Genomic DNA, 23,223 nt, shown 5'->3' with positions numbered 1-23,223 from the left:
GTCTCCCTGTGCTGCAATTTGGAAATGTTTTTCAGACCAGTCTTCCAGTTTACCCATTCTCTTCACCTGTGATTTTTCTAATAAATCTGTCCATTGAATTGTTTGTTTGTTTTTTTGGGCCCACAAGGGCTCTTTTGGTTCTTTTCCAAACTTGCTCGATCATTTTTTATAGCTTCTTTTTTCTTGTATGTGTTTTCATGCATGGACTTTGTTTGTACCCAACTTGTAGACATGGTTATTGTATAGTCTCCATCTTACTGTTCCAGGATCTGAGGTTGTTCAGGCAGGTCATTCCAGGTACCAGCTGCTTCTTACTCTTAGTTCTCAGTGCCTTGGTCCATGTGTATTTAGTATCTTCCTTTCTTTCTTTTCTCCTTCCCTCCCTCCTTCTCTTTCTCTTTCCTTCCTTCTGTCATTTAACTTTAACCTGATCATTTGCCTTGACATTTTATAGGTGGGACTACTTTGAGGTCTGGGATCAACGTGGCTTCCTCTATAGAGGACTCCCTTTATCTTCTGCCAGGTGCCAGAGGCATTTCTATATCCTGGGAAGACTCCAGTTACATTCTCCACTTGGGGTGTACAGGCCACCCAGATAGTGTGCATTTTTTGCTATAAACTGTCATGGACAGCCTGTAGTTTGAAAGTTTTGTGATGAGGCACCTGGGTGGCTCAGTCAGTTAAGCAACTGCCCTTGGCTTAGGTCATGATCCTGGAGTCCAGGGATCGAGCCCTGCCTTGGGCTCTCTGCTCAGCGAGGAGTCTCTTCTCCTGCCCCTCCCCCATCTTGTGCTCTTTCTCTCTCTCATTCTCTCTCTTTCAAATAAATAAATAAAGTCTTCTTTTTTTTTTAAAGTTTTGTCAGCATGGAAGTTCCTCAAAAAGTTGAAAATAGAGCTACCCTATGACCCAGCAATCACACTACTGGGTATTTACCCTAAAGATACAAATGTAGTGATCCGAAGGGGCACGTGCACCCAAATGTTTACAGCAGCAATGTCCACAATAGCCAAACTATGGAACGAGCCCAGGTGTCCATCAACAGATGAATGGATAAAGAAGATGTGGTATATATATAATAGAATACTATCCAGCCATCAAAAGAAATGATATCTTGCCATTTATGAGGATGTGGATAGAACTAGAGGGTATTACACTGAGCAAAATAAGTCAATCAGAGAAAGATAATTATCATATGATCTCCCTGATATGAGGAATTCAAGTGGCAAAGCGGGGGGTTTGGGGAGTAGGGAAGGAATAAATGAAACAAGATGGGATCGTGAGGGTGACAAACCATAAGAGACTCTCAATCTCACAAAACAAACTGAGGGTTGCCAGGGGGAGGGGAATATGGAGAGGGTGGTTGGGTTATGGACATTGGGGAAGGTATATGTTATGGTGAGTGCTGTGAAGTGTTTGAATCTAACGATTCACAGACCTGTACCTCTGGGGCTAATAATACATTATATGTTAATAAAAAAAATCCCTTCCCCAAAAAAGTTTTGTGATGATTCCTGGTATGTATGTGCATGCGCACACACACACTCATACACATCTATCCTTTCAATTGTAAGGTTTGAGGAAGGTTTTCCTTGCCTCCAGGAGGAAGTTGGAGGTGTTTCTGAATCCATGTTTTCACTACAGGAATAGCTTTTGGAGATATCCCATCTTTATGCTGGAGGATCTCTTGTTAGACCCCATCTTGGGCATACTTGGGGCTTTGGCTCCTTTTTTTGTAAGTCTACGAGGCCCTGAATGTCAAAGTTCAAGTTCACCAGGTTCAGCAAATGTCCTTGGAGTGCTGTGCGCAGTTTACGACTCTGAGCTCCACATCATTCAATCCCTGGGCTGAGGATCCCTAACTTTTTTGTTCATTCATTGATGCCCTTCAATTATTTTAAATCCATAATGTTTAGTTGTTTTCAGTAAGTATATTGATTTACTTATAGTAAAATGGAAATGGAAATTAGTTTCATGGAAAAAGAAAACACTCATGTTTTATTATTCAGTAGTCTTCACTTTACAGTCTTTACTATCTGTAAATAGTACAGATAGTATCTATTGAAAATCCATGGCATTTTTGTAGATTAATCATACTGTGTATTTGAAAAGTGCTTTTAACTTTTCAAATTGCTTTCACATGTATCTATGGTTCTCAAGGGGGGTGGTGCTGCCCTTCAAGGGAGTTTTGAAAATCCGAAGGAGTTGTTTTGGTTGTCATTATGAACTGGACCTTTAGTGGCCTTTAGTGGGGGAGTGGTGGGTGGTGAGCGTTGTCAGACTCCTACAATGCATAGAAGAGCCTGCCCGAAAGATAATTGTTCTGAGTCTCCTATGGCTTTTGAGTATCCCCCGGACCTGGAGACCCTGAATGTCTGGAGAGATTTCAAGATAGGAGGTGTGTTTTTTCTCATATTTTTTAATACCTTATCCCAAGTCATAACATACAGAATTATTTTACTATTATACTTTTTAATAGAGCCTAGCTTATTTGGGAGAATATCTTTTATTTTCTCCACTTTGATAATTTTTAATCTGTCTTGGTATGTTTTTCTTGCTTCAATTCAGGTTCGATCTCTCTGTTTCTTATCCTGTACCTACAAATTCAGTTTGTTACCACTTCTCCTGAAATTAACTTCATTGTGATGGACACCTCTGCTACTTGTTTCATAAGTTCTATTTCCAAACTAATATGTTTGTTATGACCCATTGCTGTCATCTTACTCCCTCACTGTGCCTCATAATGGCATCATGCCAGGGCATTTATAGATTGAACTAGAAATAGCCACAAATAACTTGCCAAGATACTCAATAACTCAATGTACCAGGAGACCAGCCATAGTGATACATCACCAAATGGGGGGCTGCATTGCAATAAAACTTTATTTACAAACACAGGTGGTAAGGGGCCGCCTGGTTGGCTCAGTTGGTTAAGCATTCATGGGACACTTGATCTCAACTCAGGTCTTGGTCTCAGGCTGTGAGTTCAGGCCCTGCACTGAACTCACAAAACAAAACCAAAAACCAAACAGGTGGGGGGACAAAGATAGCCTGGGGCTATTGTTCCCCCACTCCTGCTCTATATCATGCCCTTCTAAGCACTCCAGACAGACCCACAGAGATAACCAGAAAAATCATTATAATTCTCCCCTTTGTACTTCTATGTATTTCCCAAATTCCCAAAACATGTATTGTTTCTTTTATCCATTACTTTTATATGTGTGCATTGATGTATTTTCACAGGTCCCTTTATTTTCTGGAATGAGGCCTATTCCATAACTCATAGACATAGTCCAGACTAAACAGGCACAAAGACCGTATTATGAAGAGTCTCCTTCCCATGTCTGTTCCAAGCCACCTATGTCTCTTCCCCACAGGTGAGCAGTGTTACTCTGTTCTTTGTGTTCCCAGAGACATGTTACCACGTGCAGTCAGGTGTCCAAGAGACACCATTTACATTGAGCTCCTGGGATGCCACTGACATAGAATACAATGGAATTGTGTCCCTTGGAGTTGTGCCATGCAGTGGTGTGACCAAAGTTTATTGTGTATATGTGTGTGTAAATACATGCTTACACATACACATAGATATGTGCATGTGTATTTTTTCTACTCCCCCTTCTCAAAACCAAGGCTAGCATATTCTGTGCATACTGCTCTACCTTGCCTTTTATTTCCATTTAATAGACCTTAATACTTATTCTGTATCAGTTTGTAAATGTCCTCAATTCTTTTGGATGGTGGTGATGCTGACAAGGAGGGTGGCAATGGTGGTCCCTTACTGAGTTTTGTGTGTGTGCTGGGCATCATTCCCAGTACTCCGCCTCTATGACTCCTACAGCATTCACAACAAGCCCATGACACAGGCATAGGGAGCTTGGGACCCAAAGTCATAGATGATACGTACTCACCTTTGGAGGTTAAAAAAGGATTCTCTCCTGATTCCTTCTAGTCCTGGCGTGGGGCTGTGTTTCACACTTACATTTCTTTTCCATTTGGAGTTCTTCCTGGTATAAGTGTGAGATCAGGAGCCAACTCCATTTCCCCTGATGGCTCCAGCTCTTCCCAGCACAGTTTCCCTGCTGTTTCCAGATGCTACCTTTCCCACACATGAAAGTCTTGAATGATGTGAGCCTATTTCTGGACTTTCTATCTGTTCCATTGTCTGTGTAGTCAAGTGCTGGCGCCACACTGTTTTAATTCTTGAGGTTTTATAATTTGTGTTACTATCTTGTAGGGTTTTATCTCCCTATTACTTTCCTTTCTCAGAGCTATCCTGGATATTCTTGACTTACTTATTTTTCCACATTAATTTTTTTACTGTGGTAAAATAGACATAATATAAAGTGTTCCATTTAACCATTTTTTAAAAAGATTTTATTTATTTATTTGCAAGACAGAGAGAGATATCACTAGTAGGCAGAGAGGCAGGCAGAGAGAGAGGGGAAGCAGGCTCCCCGCTGAGTAGAAGGGCCAATGCCGGGCTCGATCCCAGGACTCTGAGATCATGACCCAAGCCAAAGGCAGAGGCTTAACCCACTGAGCCACCCAGGGGCCCCTCATTTAACCATTTTAAGTGTACAACTCAGTGATGTTAAGTATACTCACATTATTGTGCTGTCATCATCACTATTTCCAGAACTTACTTTTAATCCATTTCCAGAACTTTTTAGTCATCCCACACTGAAACTCTGTACCCATTTAACAATGACTCCTGTTCTCCCCTACCCTTAGACCCTGGAAGCCCCCATTCTACTTTGTGTCCCATGAATCTGACTAGTCTAAGTACCTCTCATCAGTGGACTCATACCGTATTTCTCCTTTTGTGTCTGCCTTATTCCACTTTGCAGGATGTCCTCCAGGTTCCCCGACACTCTAGCCTGTATCACTTCTTCATGGCTTTTGATAGACGCATAATATTCCATTGTACGTATGTGCCCCGTTTTGTGTATGCACATATCTGTTGCTCGACACGGGGTCGTTTCCACCCTTGGGCTGTTGTGAATAGTGCTGCTAAGAGCTTGGGTGTGCTCTGCATTGATTTCAGAATCAGTTTGTTCAGCCGCACTGTTCTTTTGCTTTTATGATTACTTGCTACCCCAAATCCCCCCATACCTACACCTTCCAACGGTTACTTATACTTCATTCAATCACAACATGCCCCAAATGTGTTTCTGGATTCCTCTTCCATCACTGCAGGGTGGACGGCTTGTGCTTCTGCCCGGCATGCCCCCTTTCTTCTTCCTCTCCAGAAAGCTGTGAGACTGCTTTTCACTCTTCTCTGCTCTCTGGTTCTGGCTTCTTGGAACAGTTCTGAGAGACTTTTTTTTTTAATATTTTTTTATTTTTGAAAAGATTTTATTTATTTATTTGACAGACAGAGATCACAAGTAGGCAGAGAGAGAGGAGGAAGCAGGCGCCCCACCTAGCAGAGAGCCCGATGTGGGGCTAGATGCCAGGACCCTGATATCATGACCTGAGCTGAAGACAGAGGCTTTAACCCATTGAGCCACCCAGGCGCCCCGGTTCTGAGGGACTTTGCTGGAACTTTTGGTAATAAATTGCTCTTCTTGCACTTCTTGCAGACCCTACCCTCCTCCAGCCTAATAATGGAGCTCCTGGGCATTCTCGCCCTGGCCTCCCTGCCTCTGGAAAGCTCTCCTGGCTAGCCACATCAGTGCTGGCCCCTCCTGAAAGCCTTTTTGCTTCTCCCTTGTCTGTAACTGCGGGGCTGCTGGTCTCCTTCCCTTGCCACTCACCCCCTCACTCTTGTTGAAGAGCCACTCTGCTTGGGCACTGTCCCTGCCTCTCACCTCCTCCATCACCCACTGCAGGTGGCACACAGTGCTTTTGCATAGTAGCTGCTGATTTGAATTGTGTTAAATCAAGATCATCTTCCTCTGCACGCTTGGGTTCAAGTAAAGCACCCAAAGCCCTCCCACTGCAGGCACAGGACCTCAGGGAATTGCTCCTGACATCATTCTGTTGGGGATCTGTGATGTCTGGGCATAGCCTACTTCCCCTTAAGGTCCAGCTCTCCAGGTCTTGATTCTGGGGTTCTGGGGTCCTGGGTCCCTGTGCCTGAGCCACCTTCCCAGGCCAGCTCTGTGATGAATTCTGAAAAGTAGGAGGCAGATGGGCTACAACTATGATCCAGTTCATGCCTGGGTCATTGTGTGATGGGCTCTCTGCCCTTCAGGCCACAGCTATCATCCTGAAAAGTTCTCTGCAACCTGATTTTTTGTGAACGTGTGTATGTCTGTGTGTTTCATTACATTTCATGTGCATCTTAATTTCTTCTTTCTCTTTATTTCTGAACATTAAAATTTCACTTGTTCAACAACTGTTTACTGGGTACTTCTTTTGTGCTGGGCACATGCAGTGAACAAGACAGACAAGATTTCTACCCTCATTGATTGTACATCCTCGTGGATGGGCGGAGGGCACCAGCAATTAACAAGGAATCAGAAATTAGTGCAGTAATTTTAGAGAGTGAGAAGGGCAAAGAAGAGAAACAAGGATAATGTGCTAGAAAAGGATTTGGGGATGCTGGAGAACATTTTGGATTTGGGTGTTTCTTCTTCTTCCCTTTTGAGATCCAGCTTCCATGCTGTTAGGAAGCCCATGCTGCCACATGGAAAGACAGAAATAGAGGCTAATTGAGGCCCTCAGCTGGGCTCCCAGCAGGAAATAAATACGGCAATGAACTAGAAAGCAATGGATGGGGAGGTGACTTTAGAGAGGCTGAGCAGAAAAGGCATTTGTGAGGAGGTGGTATTTGAACTAAGATTTGGAAAGTAATAGGGACGTGTCCATTCAGTGAGTGGAGAAAGAACATTCCAAGCAGGATGAATAGCATGTGTGAGGGCCTCAGGAGTGAAAGTCATTCATTTTGTTTGAGAACTGGTAGGGGGTGATGGCATGACATAGATTGGAAAACCAGGCCAGAATCAGATCACATAGGACCTTTTAGGCTACACCAAAGGGCTTGGTTGCAGTGGGAAGCCACTGGAAGGATCGGATTTGTATCCTATAGGGACCTCTCTGGCTATTCCAAGGGAAGTTCCAGAGGGTAAGTTAGAGGTAGAACTCATCTATAAGGTGATTCCCTTTGCAAACATTTAACCTATGAAAGAAGCCAACATAGAAAAAGATACATTGGATGGGATACAGATGGGGAAACTCAAGTCTAGAGAAGTCAAATGATGGGCGCGATTGAAGAGAACAGATCCAGGAGTTCACGTGGGACTCATGATGTGGATCAAGGAGACTGGGGATACACAGCAAAGGGCACCATTTACTTTAATTCCCCCAATTTTGCTTCAGTTACCAGTTTGGTAAGAAGAGAATTTCAACCATCTGCAAATAATCCAAAGGCCTTACTAACCTGCCCTCCCACCCACCACCACCCCACCCCCCAAAGAGAAAAAAGAAGCCAACCCCAGAGCTTGTATGCCTGTATTCTCCACAATCATTTCTCTGTATTACAGCTCTTGTCATCTTGCATTATACATGAATAACTAATCAACCAAACACAAACCCACTGATGAAAAAACACATGTTGGATCTAGAATGTGAGCAGGGTAAAGAGTAATATTAATCTCACTGGTAAATAACAAAATGGGAGCCAACATGAGGGATGTTAAGACAAGAATTGTGTTTCCAAACACTTCTATGAAAGGAAACTTCGAGGGACATGGGGGAAGTGGAAGACTAGGATCAGGTTCACCATATTGGAATGTACTGCCGCCATCTTTTCTTCTTCTGGCTTTCATAAGCATAAGGAATATCATGGGCCAAACAACTGGCCATTTAAGCCATTGTCTACCTTACCCAGCTGGACAATTTATGTAATAATCTTCTACTCTTCTGTAATGATTGTGTAGGTGTTAGTTTTAACTCACTAGTCATTACTGAAGTGGGTTCCAACAAAGTCTTATGCTTTTCCAACTTCCGCAGTGCATAGCACCATGAGAAGTGTGCAGTAGGTGTCCAATAATTGCATCCTTCCACAAATATTCTAAATGAAGTCCATCTCTGCCTCTAGCATTTTTTCAATAAGGTGTTTCTTGACCAGTAAGGATGAACTCCTAACCTCCACATCCAGAGAGTGGTCTGGAAATATTTCAGCTTTTCTCCTCTTTCTCCTGGATTTTTTGGTGGCACCTGACAGTGTGGAGACCTTTCAGCAGTCTTCTGTGACTCTGAAATTTCCTGGTTCTAATCTTTCCTCACTCGTGGACTCTGCTCTCTGACCTCCAACAATTCTTTTCCTTTGCACTTGCAAGTACATATGCCCTAAGACTCTCTTTTTGTCTCTTGTCATTCTTTCCTGATAAGAAATTAATTACATCTCATTTCAAATCAATGCATGTGTCTATTATCATCTGTCATGTTATATGCAAGACGCCTGCTTACGGACCTGTGGCTCTAACATAGACTAGACTCCAGGTGCCCTCATGCCCCGTCCCAAGCCGGGAGCAAGGAGATGCTCAGTATACAAGCCCAACTGAGCAGACCTGCCTGGTCAGGGGAAGAGTAGTACCCCCACTCTACAGAAAGGGTACCCCATCAGGCTCAAGGAGACTAAGTGAATACTGAAAGCACGATTCTGGGTCCTAGCTGCTGAGATTCTGTCTTCAATGCAATACGCATTCCGATTTTGCCAATTGTAAAAGGACTGTCAAGCTAATCTTGATGCTGTCTAAATACTGGCATCCAGTCCTTTTCATGCTCTTCTGAACAGGCTTGAATTTGCCAGTGCCGCTCTTAAAATATAGCCCGCAGGACTGAGCATAAAACTGCATGTGGCCTGACCTGCCAGCACGCGCTGGGATTACGGCCTCCCTCCTTCCACACTCCGCCGTTCTATTAATAGAGCCTAAGATTGCATTAGGGTTCTCAACAGCCTCCTTGCGCTGTGGGTTCACATCAAGCTTGTGATCAGCTAACCCCCCGGGTCTTCCTCACGAATGCCTTCTGTCAAGCCAGACCTCCCCATCAGCCACTTGGGCAATTGATTTTTTGAATGTTCATGATTATCTGTGATCCAGACTAGAAGATACAAAGCCGGGGCTCGCCCTCCTTTCTTGTGTAGCATCTGCCGAGTGGGTGATGGGGTCTTGGGGCCTGCTCGGAACCCAGAGGCGTGGCCATCCACTGCTGGGGACCCTCCAGCATCATCGGATCCACAGAAGCAAGAGGATAGTGGCAAAATTAATTTTCTGGTTCGCTTCAAATTAGACTTATGTTCATTCCTTCTCCTCCTGGGTGATGATCCTTTCTTCATCTTGTTCTAATTCTGGGTGTTTATATGCAGAGCCTCGTGTTCCTCCCACCCATGGGCACAGCAGCCACACTTTTGTTTCTTATGCCCTCTCTCCAAGCGGTATTATTTTTAGCACGAGTATCTTACTCAGCAATTTGCTGTAAAGTCTGTCCTCTATTGTCCTCACTCCTGATCTTTTCTCTGATTCCTTTCTTCCTTCTGTCTCTGTGTGTCCACACCACGTGCAGCTAAATAGATGTAATTTCCGCCAATTTGAACCCCCTTCGGCGCTTACAGTGCTTTCTCCCTTCCCCACCTTTCCCTTCATTTGTTTTCAGCCACTTGGACGTGGTAACTGTAGAAGCTGCAGTGGTGGGTCTCGGTTTCAACTTGAGGAAACCTCAGGATCTGCGGGGCTTGGGTCTCGCAATTTGAAGGCAGGCCCCAGCCCCACCCCCCAGCTCTGGAATCTGGGGCCTGGAGGCCAGAGGCAGCTTCTCTCTCTCCACCGCCAGCAGAGGGAACTGAAACGCATGGGCGCAACTGGCGTTCCCCGCATCCACCAGAAGAGGGCGTCATACCCACGGTCCTCCAAAGCTGGAAGTGATCACACAAGAAATAGATCCTGGAGGGGTCGGCCTCCAGAAGACCCAAAGATGTGATGGGATGACACTGCAGCCATGCTTCCTACTGATGTTTTGGCCACCTCTAATACCGGATGAATGGTAAAAAGCAAAGGATTTTGAAGACGTGGACCCAACATTGGTCCAAACTAATGGGTGATTTTGTGCATTGAGCTAGGAGCTGGTTGCGGGCACCCTGGCAAGCTGATGGGCTCTGGGGCTAGACGGTGAAAGCCTAGGGGAATGTTTGGAGGTCCCAGACATAACTGCGGTGTGTGTGAGGGGGCCTGGGTGGAGGGACCCCTGCACGTTTCCAGCTGTGGCACCGAGGTTTCTGTTTGACAAGGCAGAGCGCGGTGGGGATGAGGCAAGTGCTCTAACGGATGCAGAGGCCTAAGGGAAGGTGACTGCGGCACCGAGTCAACTATTTCCAGGTGGAGTTGAAAGGCACAGCCATTTTCTCCTGCAGGCCCCGGCACCTTTCATCAAGACCAAATTGGTAACTGATTAAAAAAAAGAAAAAAAAGAAGAAGAAATGGAAGATTAAGCCCGAGAGGCCAGAGGAGAAAATGGTTTCCAGGTGGAAGGGACCACCGCTCTATTAACACCAAGGAGCCCACTGTTTTCCCAGCCTCCCGGGCAGCGCTGGGCACCCGCCAGGTCTAGAGGCAAAGGGCTCCCTAACTGCCAAGCTGCGGAGACGCTTAATAAAATATTTACCTACACGTATAAGAATAATGATGACTGAATGACAAACGGCTGTGAACCAGCTTTCAGCTGCAGGGGCGAACTGCTGTGGGATATTACCCGTGAAAACAGGAACTTTCTCTTTGATTCCAGAGGCTTCTCTCCTTTGCCTGCCACGCCTACACTCAGGTGAGGAAGCCAAGGTTGGGGAGGGGCTCAGCAGCCTGGCACAGGGTGTCCCCTACAGGGAGCTGCCATCCGGAGGGGCTGGAGCCTGCCTCGTACCCAACCCCAAGCTACGGTCCATCTCTTACAACTCCTGACGAATAGAGATGTGTCCGGAGCCCCTGTCCGCCACTGTGCCTAGAAGGAGCCTCGCTGCGGTCACCCCATAAATGATGTGGACATTTATTAGGAGTCTGACTTTTTCTCACTCAGCTAAACATCCACCCCGTTGGATGTGATCATTTTGAGTTGGGAACGAGGAATGTGGAAGGCAGAGGGGACAAAAAGGAGCAAAAGTGTTCAGCCACCACACTAGATTTCTAGCTGTGTCCTATGGGAACATGGAAAGGCAAAAAAGAAAAATTTCGGCTAAATATGTGTCCCCTACCCCTCCTTCCATTAGGGAGCTTTTTTGTTGTTGTCGTTTTTTTTGTTTTTTTGTTTTTTCTTTTTTGCATTTCTTTCCCTAATCTGGGAAAGAAAGAACAAAGCAAAGCAAATTTTCTCCATCGTTTAAACAGACTTTTAGGTCTCTAAGTATACCGGACAATGTTGGGAGTAAATTCCACAGAAAGATATTTATATGTTAGATAAGTAAAGAGTGTTTGAAAAATAGTTTCACTTTCAGCCTCATTCCCTCTGCCTTTGTTCTTGTTCTTCCGAGATATTTTACACCTCCAGTTACGACTGTTAGATACCATCCCGGCTTTCCTGTTTTACACCGCTCTGGAATAAGGACCAGCCAACGAAGGGTGTGTATGCACATGCATATTTTCCGTTTCTTGGAAGAAAACAAACTAGCTTTGAATTTAAGAGCATGCTCAGAAGTTGTAATTCTTAAGGAAAGAAGCTATTTATTTATCGAAGGGAAATACAAAGGGCCCATTACTTTCAGACACGAAATTTATACTTAGTGAAATTTTCATGAATAAAAACTCATTTCACTAAATAGTTTCTGGTAAAAATACGGTTTGCTTTTTTGGTGCAAAGTCTGCCACGTCTATTCTTAAAGGGAGGCTTGTAAGAGACTATGAGAGATGAAGCGAACACACTCTTTAATCAGAGATGCACTTGGCTTGGCAGTGAAATGCAATCCTAAAAGTAAACAAAGTACATTGTGTGAAAAAGAGCAAGTTTAGATTAATCTTGCTTTTCCAATTTGAAAACATGCTCACGGTTGTTAGCAACTGAGTCAAGACGTTTAAATCATATATATACTTTTATATCTTGACAGTGACCTTTTATAAGTGTGCAGTGGGGATAAGATGATGAGCAAAGCGATGCTCCAGAAAGAGCATTTTAGGTAATTGAACATGAAATGTGTTGCAATCTGATAACATTAATAATCCGCAATCGCTACTTTATATCTAATATGCAGTTCATTTGGCCTGAGTCTAACTAAAACGCTCTATAAATGTTAGCATGTGAATCCTGGCGCAAGCCTATAAAGTGAGCAGTTCTATTTCAGTGCGTTGTGAAGTATCTTTGTATTCGTTATCTATTCTGGACAACAAATCATCCCAATTTAGTAGCTTCAGACAACAAGTCTTGACTATCTCACACAGTATCTGAGGGTCAGGAATTGGGAATGGTGTAGTTGGGAGGTTCTGGCTTAAGGTTTCTCACAAAGTTGCAGTCAAGGCAAAGGCCAAGGTAGCAGTCATCTGAAGGTCTGACCGGGGCTGGCAGATCTGCGTTTAATGTGCCTAGCTCACAGTCCTGGCAAGATTGTGTTGCTGGTAGCAAACCTCAGTTCTTCTCCACGTGGGCCTCTCCACTGATCATCTTCATGATATGGCAGCTGGCTTGTGTGACCTAGCCATGGAATTCACCACCCGTCATTTCCCTCATATGCTGTTCATTAGAAAGCAGTCACTAAGTACAGCAGACACTCAGAGGGAGGGGAACCAGGCTCCATTTCTTAGAGGAGTATTAAAGAAGTTGCGGTCATATTTTAAAACCACCACGACCCCCTATTTACAGATGGGGCAGTTGAGATGGGTGGTGCCTTATCGGCTCAAGGTCACCAAGCTATTAGTATGATCCTACGTGTCAGGTGGCAGGCTGTTTTATTTTCCCTCTGCCGTGCCATCTACATACAAAGCAAAGCAGAAAACTTCACATTCGAAGCATCAGTGCACACAAAATCAAAATCTCTCTCTTTAAAATGGCCAAGATCATCTAAAAGCACTAGTGGACTTTAGGTTTAGAAATGGATGAAATGGACATTAGACTGGGAGGTAGGAGTCAGGTATCCTCTGAATCAGGTCTGTGACTTTTGAAGAAAACACTTCTTTCGAGGTTGGTTTCCTCCTTTGTAAAACAACATGGGTTAGCTAAATGGTTTCCAAACTTGGTTTCCAATCTCAGTCTTTGGGGGAATGAAAGACTCACTGGCCTTGTAACTTCCAGGAATCTTTTTTTTTTCCCTTTCTTTTTAGAGAGAGAGAGAGAGAGCGAGCGAGCATGTGCACATGTGCGCCTCTGGGTGGGGGGAGGAACAGAGAGAAAATCTTAAGCAGGCTCCACACCCAGCACAGAGCCCAAAGCCGGGCTCAGTCTCATGACCCTGAGATCATGATATGAGCCCAGATCAAGAGCTGGATGTTTACCTGACTGTGCCACCCAGGTCCCCAGCAATCTCCAGGAATCTTTATAATTAAAAGGCCCTTGGGAGTCAGATGGACAGTTCGGTGTATGCGTATGCTGAGCTAGATTACTTCTCATGCTTCCAGCTCAAACATTATTTGAACGCTTCCCTTGGACTGCATGTGCCCAGGAAAATCAATGGTGCTCAAGCCTGCAATCATCAGGGAAATGTCAGAAAAATATAATGCCTGGGGCCCCACCCCAGGCAAAAGACATCAGACATTTGGGGGTAGAGCCCAGGGATCATGACGGCTTGCTTGTTTTCATCAGTATGTTTTAAATAATTGTGTTTAACCTCAGTTGCATATTAGAATCACTTGGGAAGTTTTAAGAACGACCCCTGCCCAGGTGGTCTCTGAACCAAATAAATCAGAATCTTGTGGGCAGAGCCAAGCATCCATATTTTTTAAAAGTTTCTCAGGTGATTAGAATGGATAGCTACGTTGACCTACGTTTGCCTCATTTGAGATAATTCCAATGCCACCTCACCCATAAAAGATTATTCACAAGTTCAACTATACTTCAATTTAAAATAACAATTAAAAAAAGATTATTTAGAGAAGAAATTATTCAGAAATCTTAGGTGCCGCAGTACATGAAGAAAAAATGCCTTTGCAATGGAAGACGTTAAACATTTGAAATGGAAATGAGTTCCATTTCTGGCAATATGGCAGATGAAATGATGTCAATCATCCTCCCACTATAGCCCATCTCTAACCACTGGTCAAAATGCAATAACCCCTCACTGAAGTGAGCTCATGAGACAGTAAGGACAGGGCCCCTGGTGCCAGAAGCAAGAGGGAAATGGCAGTTAGGATGGGTGAGCTAGTAAGTGGAGATGGAGCAGGTCTTGGGCAAATCCACATGGCAAGGAGACTGTGGCTTGGGCCCATTCAAAGTGAGAAGGTGTTACCTGGGATTGAGATCCCCACATTAAGCTGGAACCCTCAAAAGGATGAGTCATTTTAGAAATAATTCACTGGGGGAAAAATCGCCCTAGGGGCACAGGGAGATAAGAAAATGTCACTGTCTTGGCATGACTTGAAAGTGGAGAAATTACAGCCATAGCAATTTGGGGCTGGAATTTACTCTACCTGTATGATCTAGGAATCAGGAACCCTAAAACTGAAAAGCGAAGATAAAGATACAGAACCTACTTGAAACCACAGAATGCACATGTATGTCATCTACCATAACCAAGATGTAGGAAACACAAGTATTCCAAGAACCTCAGGGAACAGAACTACTGGACAGACTTATAAAGTACATAAGTTTAAAATTATGAAAGACATAAAAGAGCATTTGGACCATGAGAAAATAACAGTATTTTAAAAAGGTAGATTGGCAAGAGAACTAAATGGAACCTTTGGAAATGATATATATGGTCCCTGAAATGAAAAGCTCAGTGGGTGAGTCGCTCAGCGGATTAGCCATCACTGAAGAAAACAACTGAGGAAATTGTCCAGGAAGCGTCGTAGAGAGGCGAAGTGAAGGAAAGTCTGAGAGAAAGGTTTACCTTTACAGGTACCAAAAGGAGAACATAGAATGTAGGGCACACAGGATTTATACAGACAAAGACTGTTGGCGAATTTGATAAGAAAACATGAATCCTGGGATTCTGGACGTACACTGAATCTTGAACTGGGTAAATAAAAAGAAATTCACATCTCAACACAGCATGTTAAGACCATGGGGAGCCAAAGACAAAGAGAAAAATCTTAAAATCAGAAAGAAAAAACAGATTACCTACAAGGAAATGAAAGCAAATATCTCAACAACAGAGGAACAACGAGATGTGTCTTGAGGGTAAAATAATTTTCTGTCTAGATTCTCTTCCCAGAGAAATCATCATTCGAGGATGAGCGGGCAGTCAAACCATTTTATAGTAATGGAGAAAGCAGGTCACTCACATCACCTCCCTGAAAGGAATACTAAAGAGTAATGTTTCAAGGAAAAGGGCTAGTAATTAGAAAAAAGGAATGATATACCAGAAACAAAGGTGAGGAAATTGGTAAACATGGACAAATCTATACAAGAATGGGATAAAATGAAAGGGACAACAGTGATTAAATTCAGGGGTATTAAAAGCAGGTGGGGTCTAAAAAAATAACAAGCAACAGTAACATGTATGAGGAAGGATATAGTTGGAGGGGGATCATTCTTAGCATATAGTTGTAGTGGGGTTGGACCAAGTGCATATGTTAAAATTTCTAAAGTAAAAAAAAAGTTTCTAAAATAACCACTATAAGAATAGAAGGGGAACTTACAATTTCTTTATTTTTTTAAAAAAAGATTTTATTTATTTGAAAGAGAGAATGACGGGGGGCAGGGGGTGGTACAGAGTGTGAGAAGGGGGAGGGCCGGAGGGAGAAGCAGACTCCCTGCTGAGCAGGGAGCCTGAGGCAGGACTGAAACCTGGGATGCCAGGATGCTGACCTGAGTCAAAGGCAGTCACTTAACCAACGGAGCCACCCAGGCGCCCCAGAACTTACAATTTCTAAATTAAGAGGAAAGGGGGACAAGGAATTCTTGATCAATTCAATAGAAAAGAAGAAAGGAAGTAAACAAAAACCTGAGAGAAACCAAATAAGCAAAAGGAGCAAAGTGAGACTGAAGGCACAAATTCCAAAACATCAGTCATCAGTAGATCAACAGGTTCTCTCACATGTTGCTAGTGGGAGCACACACTGAAACAGCACTTTGGAAAACTGGTTAGCATTATCTTGTATACTTTTACATTACATACCTTATGACCCAGTCATCACTCCAAAGAAAAATTCTTGCCCACATGCACCAGAGGACAAGAATGTTCACTACAGCGCTGCTCATAACAGCAAAAATAATGGAAACAACCCAAAGTCCCGTGACAGAAGAATGGACAAAATAAACCGTGATAGCGGCACACAACAGAGTATTACACAATCAGAAATAAGAATGAACTACAACCAGGCGCAACTGGGTGGCTCAGTTGGTTAAGCATCTGCCTTCAGCTCAAGTCATGATCTCAGAGTCCTGAGACCGAGCCCCATATCAGGCTCCCTGCTCAGTGGGGAATCTGCTTCTCCCTCTCCTTCTGTGTGTGTGCATTTGCTCTCTCTCTCTAATAAAATAAATCTTTAAAAAAAAAAAAAAGAATTAACTATAGCCAGATGTAATATTCTAGCTGAATCTTAACAATATGATGTTGGGTAAGAAAATATAAAACTCAGGGGCACCTGGGTGGCTCAGTGGGTTAAAGCCTCTGCCTTCGGCTCAGGTCATGATCCCAGGGTCCTGGGATCGAGCCGCACATCAGGCTCTCCACTCCTCTGGGAGCCTGCTTTCTCCTCTCTCTGCCTGCCTCTCTGCCTACTTGTGATCTCTGTCTCTCAAATGAATAAATAAAATCTTAAAAAAAAAGAAAATATAAAACTCAGAAATGTTTCATAAGAGCTTAAAACAAATGTGTGATAAAAATTTGGTAAAAATTTTTAAAAAGCGAAAACAATAATAAATACAAGATTGAGATTAGTGGTTACTTCAGATAGAAGAAAAGGTAGGAGAGAAGCATACAGGTAGTTGTAAGTTGTTGTTGTTCTCTAATTGAATAACAGATTTACATGTTAATAATATTAAAAAAAATAAAATAAGGCCATGAATATACCCAGTGATGACAGTGTGTTATGTTAATCCCAGAGACTGTGGATAATATATTTTTGTACCCCTAAGTTTCATTAAAAATATCACATTATATGTAAATGGACAAAACTTGCTAGTCAAATAAATAACTGAACGAGATCTAGCTATATGCTGTCTATAAGAGACGCACCTAAAACTTAAAGACATAGAAAGGTTGAAAGTAAAGGATGGAAAAAAACATGCCAGGCAAATGCTATGCTCGTTAGAAGTTGGAGTAGTTATATTTTTCACAGGCAAAGCAGACTTTAAACCCAAAGTCCTAGTGTTAAAGATCATTTGTGTATAGTTGATCCTTGAACTATGCAGGGGTTAGGGATGATGACCCCTAAGCAGCTGAAAATCTGCACATGACTTTTAGCTCCCCCAAAACTTAACTACCAATAGCCTATTGTGACTGGAAGACATAAACAGTCAATTAATATATATTTTGTGTATGTGTTATTTACTATATTCTCACAATAAATAACAATTATATATTTTACATATGTATTATATATGGTATTTTTACAATAGATAGCATTAAGTTGATTAACACATACTTTGTATATGTATTCTATACTGTATTCTCACAATAAAGTAAGCTAGAGAAAAGAAAATGTTATTACGGAAAGAAAAAGAAGAGAAAATATACAGTAATTTCACAGTACTATACCATCTTTATTGAAAAAAGCCTGTATATAATCAGACCTGCACAGTTCAAAACTGTTGGTTAAGGGTCAACTGTACATATTAAAGAAACAATTCACTGGGAAAACAGTATATCTAAGCTTACATGTGCCTAATAACATAGCTTCAAAATATACAAAGCAAAAAGTAAGACAAATAAAATGTAAAAAATAGAAAAACTGCACAGCCATAGTAGGAGATGTGAACAGACCTTTTTAACATGCCTTATCACATACTTTTAAAATGCAGAAAAAATGAATTTGAGGAATTTTTGGGGCGCCTGGGTGACTCAGTGGGTTAAAGCCTCTGCCTTCGGCTTGGGTCGTGATCCCAGGGTCCTGGGATTGAGCCCCACATTGGGCTCTCTGATCGGCGGGGAGCTTGCTTCCTCCTCTCTCTCTGCCTACTTGTGATCTTTGTCTGTCTGTCTGTCTTTGTCTGTCAAATAAATAAAATCTTAAAAAAAAAATTGAGATTTTTTTAGAGAAATTGGCAAATTCAATCATAAAAGGAGATTTTGACATACTATGATAAAACGTGATAGCTCAAACAGATAAAATATTAGTAAGACTATAGAAAATCTGGAAAACATAATTAAGAAACCTGATATAATAGGTCTATATAGTATGCTACACTTAACAATTAAGGGATACCCATTCTGTTTCTTTTTTTCTTTTAAGTAAGCTCTCTGCCTGACATGGGGCTTGAACTCTTGACCCCAAGATCAAGAGTTGCATGCTCCACCAACTGAGCCAGCCATATGGAATATTCTTTTCAAAGCCATATGGAATATTTATAAAAATTGACCATTTGGCAAAGCAAGTCTCAACAAATAACAAGAATCTGTTTTATACAGACTACCTTCTCTGACCCTAATTCAATTACGTTAGCTATAAATAACTAAAAATCAAAACAAAAAAAACTTGTGTTTAGAAATATGAAGATACACAGGTATTGAGCCAAAGAAGAAAACATATTTGAATTCTATTCTTTGCCTGGTATGATGATAAAAATTCTCTATATCTTGTGGAATATCATTTGAGTGGTATTCAGAGTGAAATCCAGAGTCTTCTCTGTAACAATCAGAAAACAGAAGACTGAAAATTAATTACTTAAGCCACCAATTAAAAAATGTTTAAAGAGCAAGAGAATAAACACAAAGAAAGCAGAAAAAAATAACACCAGATATGTATTATATTCTTACAGGTGCTATATATTATTTGTATAGTATATATGCTCTTTTTCTCTTATACAAGAATATAATATATGTAATAATACATAAAGACAAAAATTAATAAAACTAAAAAATAATGTTAGACAAACTAAAAGCTGATTCTTTGAAAACACTAGCAGAAAGAAGAAATATTAGTTAAATAGAGGGAGATCTCTGGCACCACTCATCCAGAAAAAGAGAAGACATATATACAATAATACTAAGAATGAAAAAACGGACATGATGGATAGATGCAGCAGAGATTAAAATATATTAAGAGGAAATTATCAACAGTACTTTATTAATACATTTGGAAACCTAGTTGGCATGAATTATTTCTTTGAGAAATATAATGTGTAAGAACTGAGTCAAGAAGAATATAAAACCTAAAGAGGGGGCGCCTGGGTGGCTCAGTGGGTTAAAGCCTCTGCCTTTGGCTGAGGTCATGGTCCTGGGGTCCTGGGATTGAGCCCTGCATCCTGCTTCCCTTCCTCTCTCTCTGCCTGCCTCTCTGCCTACTGTGCTATCAACTAAACAAATAAAATCTTAAAAACAAAAACAAAAACAAACCTAAAGAGATCCACAGCCACTAAAGAAATGGAATCAGTATTTAAAAACCAACCTAGGAAGTGTTTATTCCATACCCAGACATTTTACTGGAAAGTTCAACCAAACATTCAAGGAACACACAATTCCAGTTTTAAACACACTGTTCCAGAAAATGAAAAAAGAAGAAACATTTACTAGTTTATTTTATGAGGCCACTATAGCCAGACAAAGGCAATACAAAAAGGGAAAACTGCAGCCAATTTGACTTATGGACACAGATATAATAAATCCTACAATTAAATTAGATGTTGACATTCATTCATTTGTTCATTCATTCATTCATTCATTCACCCTTTCATTTGTTCAACAGCTATTTATTGATTGTCAACCATGCACTAACAGGCACTGTGCTAATATGTGGAAGGTAGAGCAATGGTTTGATGGAGGTAAGGTAACGGTGCCTTCCAAGGGGGATTTGACCTGGTCAGAGAACGCTTTCCAGGTACACTAATGGAGTAAGAAATGGTTTGGGAAGAATGCTTAGAAGATTATTGCAAGGGCTCAAGTGGGAAATGTGGGATGCAGCAGCAGCAGCAGCAAAGACGAACTTGAGAGACACTTAGGAAGTGAAACCCACACACTTTCATGAGGGATTGCATATGGGAAGACATCAACCTGGAGTAGGGCCAACCTTGTCTCTAGGATGGCTGGGATTCTGCTGACCCATATAGTGAAACTTGAAAGTTTTAGGTTCAAGGGAAAAACAAATGCATGCGTGCTTGGACATGCATGTTGAGTTTGGGGTACCTCCAGGAAGGTGAAGTGGAAGACAGTGAATAGGAAATTAACCAGAGCCTGGAGCTCTGTGGAGAGCTCAGGCCGGAGATTTTAACTTGAGTAGCATCGGCAAGTAGGTAGTATTTAAATCCTGGGTGCAGAGGAGCTCATCCAGGGAGGGTGTGTAGCTGGGGAAGAGAATGAACACTGGTATTTAAAGGAAAGGCAGAGGAGGAGTCAGGGTAAAGAGACAGAACGAATGGCTGGAGAGGGAGGAGGAAAACCAAAAGAATGTGGCCATCAAGGATGCCAAGGGAAGAGTGAGTTACGTGCAGGGAGTGTCTACCACTGTCATGGACAGTAAAGAGGGTAGAGGACTGACATCGCATGCTGCTGGAATTCTCCTGACCCAGGGGCTGCATTAAGCAAAGGTGCTGGAGAAGAAATGCATAATAAATAATTACTTATTTCAAATAACATAGTGCAAAAGGGCAGCAAGAGAGAATTTTTTGGGACAATGGAACTCTTCTGCATCTTGGATGGGTTATCGTGGAGACAGCTCAATCCTATGCATTTGTCAAAAACTCACAGAATTATAGCCCAGGAAGAGTAAATATTACACCACATAAATGAAAAATCAATAAATAAAAACAATGTAGTCATGGAAATAGAAGATCAAGCTCCCTCTCCACCAGTGACTCTATAATTGCAGTGCTAGCCCCTCTCAGGGTTTTAATTCAGTTCAGTGTCAGCCTGTGTGGGTCGACAACAGGAACAAGGACACCCCACTCTTGTCTTGTGAAGGACAAAATAAATATGCATGTAACAGAGCCAAAGGGCATCAGAGTGATGGCCGGAGCCCCTCTAAGGAACTGACTGACTGGTGGGGGTGGGGTGCACCCTGGTGATCTTGGCTCCTCTGGGACCCTGATGAAAAAATGAGAGGGTTGGATCAGGAAAGGCCTTTCTACCTCTGAGGGTCTGTGGTTCTAGCGCAAAAATCCCAAACAAAATCCAATTAGCTCTGTTGTCTGCATTTTGTTATTGAGAATAGTCATAATAAACAATCACCATAACAAGCAGCTCTTCAACATAGGAGACCCCAGATGATTTGGGAAGCAGCTTGGAGTGACGGGAAAATGCTTGGGTTTGTGGTCTGAAGCTCTAAAGTGCCTTCCAAAAAGTCATAGTAAGTGATGATTGATAATAAGCACAACCTGCAGAGGTTTGCAATAAAAAATAGACTTTTATATTTACTTACTTCAATCTCTCCTTTCACTCCATCAATCCTGTCAGTGAGGAATTATCCCAAATTTAGGAGGCAGGGAGATTAAGAATCTGGTCATTCAAGGCTTTGGCTAGTGTTGGGATTTTCCAAATATTCCACTTTGCCACGACCCACAGTGGATTTGGTATAGTTTGGTGTTGAGTGTATTCCATTGTGTCCTAATCCTATGAAAATTAATGGAAAAGTGTTAATTGGGCATCAATTCATACTTAACATTAATCGGAGTATTTGATGAACCACAACTTTGTGTTGCCCCTCATGCCATATTAACTCAATTTATTGTAATAATTTAAAACAATATGGATAATTGTATCCTTATTGTTTTCAATACCCCATAAATTGAATCCAGTCTGAATCTGGCCAGCCTGGAAACTGCTGGAGAAGTGTGCGATGACTTTGGGAAGCTACCAGCATCGTCTTTTGGGGTTTTCAGGGCGGGGAAAGATGAATCCAGTACTTATTAAGCACCTACTGTATGCCAGGACCTGTGCAGCACCACACTCCTACCAAGGTGGTAGAGGGTGAAAGTGTCTGAAGCCTTCTGCTACCCTCAGCCACCTCCCCAGATGGGGGTCCTAGGCTACTTCAACTTCATGCATTTTACTATCTCAGCATAGAAATAATAAACATACACAACGAACCGGTTGGAGAGGGGTTTCCTGAAAACCACCACCCTTCCCAGTCATCCCAGAGATGCTTCAAAACTATTTCTCACTATATACAAAAATTTACTTTGAACCCCAATCATTTGACCTTGACCCTTATAAACCTATTTTATTATATTTTTAAAACTCTGTACGATTAACGCGGAAACCCTTTCTTCGGCACTTTCTCACCCCTGGAATCGCGTCAGTTTCTCAAAGTTCCAAAATAACCTTTCCCCGGCACGGATTCGTACCTCTGCCGGGGAAGGGCGGGGAGCGGCGCAAGACGTGCCGGTGTGGAGCGAGAGCCAGAGAGAACTTCCAGCGCCAAAGGAAAATAAAACTTGTGGCTGCTGTTTGTGCGGGAGGGTCTCCGCAATCCTGAAGCTCCCCGATCCTGGGGGGTCTCGGGGCCCGCCGAGGAGCGCCAGGGTTTGGGTTTGATCCCGACGTCCTTGACCTAAATTTCTGCGCGGCGGCTGGAAAAAAAGGGCGCAGAGCTGGGCGGGCGGCTAGTGCCATCCCCGGATCCCGGCGGCCGGGGCCGGCGAACTTGAATGGAGAGGCCGAACTAGAGGGGGTGGGGGGCGTCTTCTCCCCTGCCCGAGCGAGGAGCGGCGGCGAGCTCCCCGCGCCTCCCCCTCCCCCGATCCACCCGCCCCCCGTAGCCCATGTGATCCAGGGAAGTCGGGGTGCGCTCCCCCTCTGCCGGCGCCTGGCCCGCCTAGAGGCGGGGCCCCCTCCGGCCGCGGGGTTCGCGCACCGCCCCCGTGGGTCCGGCCGCGGGGGGCCCGAGTGTGTGCGCGCGCGGGCAGGCGGGGGCCGCACCGGGGTGCGTGACGTCACCGGCATTGGTTACACGACGTTCTAGAACTCCGCCCCACGTGCGCTGGGAAGGAGGGGGAGGAGGAGGAGGAGATGGGGGTGGGGAGGAGGAGGGGGAGAGGTGGGGATGG

The 23,223-nt window shown here is 43.1% G+C and overlaps 1 long non-coding RNA gene across 3 annotated transcripts; it reads right to left on the bottom strand.

Annotated features, from left to right (window-relative positions):
- Positions 1-7,446: 7,446 nt before the first annotated feature.
- Positions 7,447-23,146, bottom strand: LOC116577186. Of its 3 annotated transcripts, none has more exons than XR_004280436.1 (3): positions 22,522-23,146; positions 21,597-21,787; positions 7,447-10,394 (listed from the first exon to the last, which is right to left on the bottom strand). It is a non-coding gene; the product is annotated as an uncharacterized LOC116577186 (long non-coding RNA). The 3 variants fall into 3 exon arrangements; XR_004280435.1 differs by lacking the exon at positions 7,447-10,394 and adding an exon at positions 11,487-11,898; XR_004280437.1 differs by lacking the exon at positions 7,447-10,394 and adding an exon at positions 19,549-21,262.
- Between the last annotated feature and the right edge of the window lie 77 nt (positions 23,147-23,223).

Source organism: Mustela erminea, chromosome 18 (genome assembly GCF_009829155.1).
Source record: "Mustela erminea isolate mMusErm1 chromosome 18, mMusErm1.Pri, whole genome shotgun sequence".
Classification (NCBI taxonomy): domain Eukaryota; kingdom Metazoa; phylum Chordata; class Mammalia; order Carnivora; family Mustelidae; genus Mustela; species Mustela erminea.
This window is presented reverse-complemented; position numbering and strand designations above follow the sequence as displayed.